We start from the raw sequence: 6,361 nt of genomic DNA on the forward strand, positions 1-6,361 counted from the left end.
TTTTTTAGTTTGTGTCTATCCTGTAAGTATATTATATATTATTGTAATTGTTAAAAAAGTACAAAGCCAGATGACAAATTGTTTAATATAAACTATAATGTTGTTGAGAATACTCACAGTGTAAATCGTTGGTTGTAGTTGTTGATTGTTCCACGTGTGTATGAAGTTAATAAAAAAAACATGATGTGAACCTATAGAAATAAATTGTTACATCTATGTGAACAATTTAATTGATTAAGGGCTTGTTTATTTTTTATTATGATTTTGAAAATCCGATTCTAACCTGTGGATTTTAAAAAACTAAATTGTGAAAAGTTAAATTATAAAAAGCTGAATGATGTTTAGCAACCCTAGATTCTGAATATCTTGGATGATTATTTTTTATGTGTTATGCCTATAATACTCCCAACTATTGAATTGAGATTTAGAATATAGTTAAGACATCAATCTGTTGGAGCAAGAGTTCACCTTTCCTCAGTAAGTACGATGAGAGTTTCTTTTAAGGAGGAGACTTAAATTTGGAGATAAAGTTTGAGAGGAAGGAACACCACAAACGTATTGATAGTAGAAAAATAGATCGGTCTGGAGGAGTATCACAACGTGGTTTAACACTTGGGCACCTTTTGTGTACTGCATGTTGCTTTGAGCGTTCTCCTTGTGACCTCCCCTTCCAGATGACTTGGGGTTCCCTACGCGCGGCTGGCGTCATGAGGGCTGCGTCAGGGGCACTGGCGGGGTCTGCACACTTCGGGGTCTTGCGCCTCCTCGAAATCCTTTTTTGTCGGAGGGGCCCGAGGAGAACACCGAGTAGACAGATTCTCTGAAGATATTAGCTCGCACGGGGCATCCCAGGTGCTGTCGAAAGAGACACCTTGGCATTAAATCCAGACGGGAACATTCCTGGGTTCGACCGCCCAGACCCACTGGAAAGCGGCCTACCTGGCCGCGACCTCTCCTGCTACAGCGAGGTCTTCACCATGCAAAGGTCAGAAGGCCTCCGTGCCGTCTGGAGTTTCCTTACCGACCCAAGGTTCTAGGTCGGTCAAGGTCGGAAGAACGTCGTCCCATATGGCAGCAGGACTGGAGGGTACACGTGGTGTGCATGGCTGAGATAACCACACATATGGTTGCAATGGTGGATATGGCGGCTAGCGCGTTGGTGGTTTTTTTGTTTTTTTGATCTCTACCTCTCTTTAACACTTTTGTGTTCGTGTCCCCACGGACGACACCACTGTTGTAGCAAGAGTTCATCTTGCCCCAGCTAGTACGACGAGAGTTTCTTCTAAGAAGGAGACTCAAGCTTGGAGATGAAGTTTGAGATGAAGGAACACCATAAATGTATTGATAGTAGAAAAATGGATCGGTCTGGGGGAGTATCACAACGTGGTTTAACACTTGGGCACCTTTGTGTACTATGTGTTGCCTTGAGCGTTCTCCTTGTGACCTCCCCTTCCAGATGATTACTATTCCTATTTATAGGGTGATACGTAACTTAGTGTGCAAGTTATCACGATGTATAAATATCTAGGATCTGAGCAAATTACTGGTCCTTATCTCGGATAACTACTTTTTACCTTGTACAGAGGATACATATCTACCATGATAACTATTATGGTGCATGCACCCTAAGGGATGAGTTGGTCGCTAATTACAGTTTGGCGCCGCACTGTCAGGGGTGTCAAGATAACCTCCATTGTACTGGGATGTCAAGGCAGCGTCCACTAACCTAGGTATTTAATGCCAGTCACTTCTTTGCATGCAAAGGATGACCGGTGTAGGGGGGTGTTCTTTTCTTCTCTGATATTATCTCCAAAGGCTGGCTGCATCTTTACGCTTCGGAAGGCCACATGGGCACTGGGGGTGGCCCGAAGGGGTCCGTAGCTTCTGAGGGCGAGGCCTCCTGTTGAGAGTTCGAAGGCCGAATGCTCTGGAGGGAGCTTTAATAGCGATCATCAACCATTATCCTTAGACTGATCTATTTTTGCTAACAAAACCTAATTTCAGTATATATGTTTTCCATCTACTACTAGACGAGGTACCTCGTTACCCAGGATAGTGACACAAAATCTTCAATGATTCCTCTGAAAAACGTGATGCCCAGAAACATGGACAGCTGTGAATATCACGTGAATCTGGGCATAGTGCGACACATGAACAAAGATGGTGTCACTTCCAGACATACAAGAACATCCATAACACGGTTTCCAAGCAGAGAATCCCACATTCAATTTAGAAAATATATCCCCATCATTTTGTTCAATTTGCTTGCATCAAAGCCTGGCTCGTTTTCCACAAGAATGATCGAACAAAACTGAAATGTTCAGCTTAGCTGTTTGGTCATTCTTTTCGATGCAAATAGTCAGTAACGTAAGACTTCCCAGTAGTGTTTCCCACGATTCGTATTATCTGAATATGATTGTAGTTTTGTCCCTAGAATATATCTAGACATCAAGAATAGTAATAATCTACTTTTTTCATAGAAAATAAAAAGTTAGCAAGATTATCATAAAATATATTTATGTCTCTATTTTCGTCTCCTAATCTATTACCACCACCTCTTTGAGATGAAGATGATTGAACCTCACTTGGGATATAGTTTACGTCTTGATCACACCTCTTAAAGTCTTTATCTATTAAAACGCTTTCTCGAATGAAGTTGTGAAGAGCTATGCATGCAATAATTATTTTTTATTTGCTTAACCACATGATAACTTGGCAAGTCCAATAATATTCTTCACTTTATCTTCAAAACTCTAAATGATTGTTCAATCACATTGTGAAAAGATGAATGCAAATAGTTAACTATTTTCTTCTTACCACTAGGATACATGCCTTGTCGAAATTTTGATAAATGGTACTTCACTCATTTGAATGGAGCTAGATACCTCACTCGATTAGGATAACCAAAGTCAATGAGATAATATTTTCCTAAAAAAGAACATGTAATATGATAAATATTTATGAGAACACATTAGTGAAACGAGAGTAGATAATATGCAAATATACCTTGTGAGGGATGTGGAAACTCGTCGCAATATTTGTGTAAAGCATCATTGAACACCTTCATTTCATGTACCGAGCCTAGCCATCCAGCAACAACAAAGGTAAATCTCATATCAAAGTCACATAGACCAACACATTCTGCGTTGAATATCCATAGCGTTCCACAAGTGCAACAACCCTAGAGGAAGGTACAACAACAGGTATATATGTGCCATATATTGCACCTATGCAATTGTTGAAATGTGGCAAGAAAAGGGGATCTTCAAGTCTAGGATGTACGGTCTTGAACTCTGGATCTTTTAGTTTGATAATATCTACAGCAAGGAGGTTGATACTATCCAATACTTGAAGGAATTTCCTACTAATAGTTTTAGTTGACCTCTCGAACCGGTTTTTAACTTGGCTACATGATTGTGGTGCCCTAATAGTCCATAAAAACATGTCTAAAGATTCAATAGAACTCACAACTCTAGTTGACTTCAAACCATAATTTGACACCAACAAGTCATATAGCCTATCAAACAATGGTCTAATCATCCTAAACATGTTACAGCACTCCCTCAGATTGTTCAAGGTGTTCATTACCCAATCAATATCTGAAAGAATAGATTCTCTCCTCTTCCTCTTGTTTAAGAACTTGTCACCATAGTACATACCCAAAGCACATGATATCGCTCCATATTGTTCAATATGATGTTGTTGAATAATTGCAATCTGAAATATTGCATCATCATCACTACCACTTGAACTCATCTACAAACAATAGATGAGGAGAAACCAATATTATTTATAGATGGTTCAAATAATAGTAATACATAAAGATGGTTCAAATAATAGCTATACATATAGATAGTTGGTTCAAATAACAATAATACATATAGATGGTTCAAATAACTACTTCTTATTTCCTCGCACCACCTCTTGAACCAATTGAATATCCCTTCTTTGGTGTTTAAAGTGAGAAACATATCACGATTTTTAGCTTTAACAAAAAGCTTACTAGCCATAGAATGCTCTTCACTTCTTTAATGGATTCTGACCTCATCGAACCTTGCAGCACCTTGTTAGATACTGTACTAGAAGACTACATATTTTCCAAAATACCTTTCATTATCTTAACCATAGGGTTCTTCCTATGCTTCTTGGGGCTATCAGTATTAGGAGGCGCACTTTGTTTCAATTCATTTGTATCCTTCCTATTGATGTTGCTTTCCTTAAGGCCTTCACCGTCATCCAACTGTTCCTTGTCGGCTTCTTTACTAGCATCTTCACCCACTCCTTCACCCGGTGTAGCGAACATGGCCCTTTTAGGTATGTATGTGATTTTAGTGATTAATGGTAACATAGTCAATGAGACTAACATATTTATCAAGTATATACTTTAGTAGATCTCATAGATGCTATACATGAAGAAGCCACTGGAGCTGAACTCAAGAAAGATTGAATTGAATAAGTTCGGATAAGATTGCACTCACCGGATGGTTTGGTGCTCAGAAAAGATAACACATCGGATGGTTCGGTGCTCTGAAGGTTATACACATCAGAGTATTTTTTAGCTCAGAGGAGAAAATAATGACTACACCGGATGGTCCGATGCTCAATAAGTTGTTCACACCAGAGTATTTTCCGGGATGAATATTTTAGTACAGAAGATTTGTACACACCTGACAGTCCAGTGCTCAAAGAGGATTACACACCAGAGCATTTCTCCAAAGAATTGTTGAAGACAGAAGATCTACACGTAAAGTACAAGTCGATAGTCTCCATCATCTACAATAAAAATATTATTAGTAAGATGACTCCAAGCTATCACCACTCATGAAATGACCATGAGCATGAAGGTTGAAGGCTCATCCTTATCCGATGTCAAGAACTTTGCCTTCATAAATAAGAAAGATCATTGCCCATACATGAAAGAGAATATGAGAAGATAAGAGCAAGAGCCAAGCTCAAGCGAAGATGACAGTGATGAAGATGAAGAGAGCGATAAAGAAGATGAGCAAAACACCTCAAGTGATGAAGAAATAGATCCCTAGATCGCCAAGCTCATCTCAAGATTGTAGAAGGACCTCAAAAGTATCAATGCTACTATTGATCATCCAATCTCCATAAAAAATTTGGTCAACACAATTGATCATATCAAGAAGTAGAAGAAGACCAAGAACAAGAGGGAGATAATGAGAAGAAGCAAAGCATTTGCATGTATAGGAAGATGGGTGAGTAGAGATGAAGAAGCTCAAGTGATGAGACATTCACCATCCACTCCTCCAAAAGAAGATCTTTCTTAAGGTCATCATCACGGAAGTCGTCATCACACAAGTACCTTATAACCAAATGTATGAAAATCAATGTAAGTGATGATGAATCCGATGAGGATTCACACTCTCAAGAAAAACTTCTTGAGTTAGTCAATGAGCAACAAATGGTATAAAGAAGCAAGCTAAAAAACTTAAGAAATTCAATGTCCTTAATGATATACATGCTTCTTTCGTTTCCAATTATAAATAATTGTTGAGCAAACTCGAATTCCTAAACAAAGAGTATGAAGAGCTTAAGATAAAACTAGAGGGCATTGAATCTCAACCTAAGGTCCATTTGAAGCAATCTACCTCTCTCTTTGATTTTAATCCTAAGATAGATGCTTTCATTTCTTGTGATGATTTGATTGATCTATCTAGCTCACACCTTTGCAATGAGACATGTGTTAAATTTTGTTATAGAATCATATAATGATCTCATTGCACAAGAGAATGATGAGCTTAAGCAAAAAGTGGATAAACTCAAGAAAGACTTAGCAAGATTGAAGTGCAAGAATCATGTACAACCTCCACAATATAACCGTGATAACATGGTGAACAAGTTTGTGGAGAGGTTCACCGTGACATGATTCAAATGACATCAAGAAGACCACAAGTCCTTCCAATACAAACAAGTCAAGAAGGAGACTAAGGAAAAGAAGAAGATGATGAACTTCTTAAACAAAACCTCCGACATCTACATCAAGCCCAACTACAAGATCAAAACCAAGAGTAGCCACTACAAGCTCAAGAAAAATGATAATGGTAAAGTGGTTGCACACATGGTTGAGAGAAAAGATTGGAGGTGAAACCAACTCATTTAGGTACCAAAGAAAGTCATCACCAATATGAATGAGCTCCAATCAGTTTGGGTTTCAAAGAAGACTTGAAGTCCACGAGCTGGCTGGAGGGATTTGAAGACTTAGAACATAAAATGAAGTGAATGTTCAAGCAAGAAGTCAAATGAACAAAATTGAGAGTATTGATGAAGACATTAATCGTCATATACCTAAATCCCACATCTAAAGGTAAAAGAGATAATGATAGCTAGATTTTTGTTC

Source organism: Phragmites australis, chromosome 3, assembly GCF_958298935.1.
Source record: "Phragmites australis chromosome 3, lpPhrAust1.1, whole genome shotgun sequence".
In the NCBI taxonomy this organism is placed as follows: Eukaryota; Viridiplantae; Streptophyta; class Magnoliopsida; order Poales; family Poaceae; genus Phragmites; species Phragmites australis.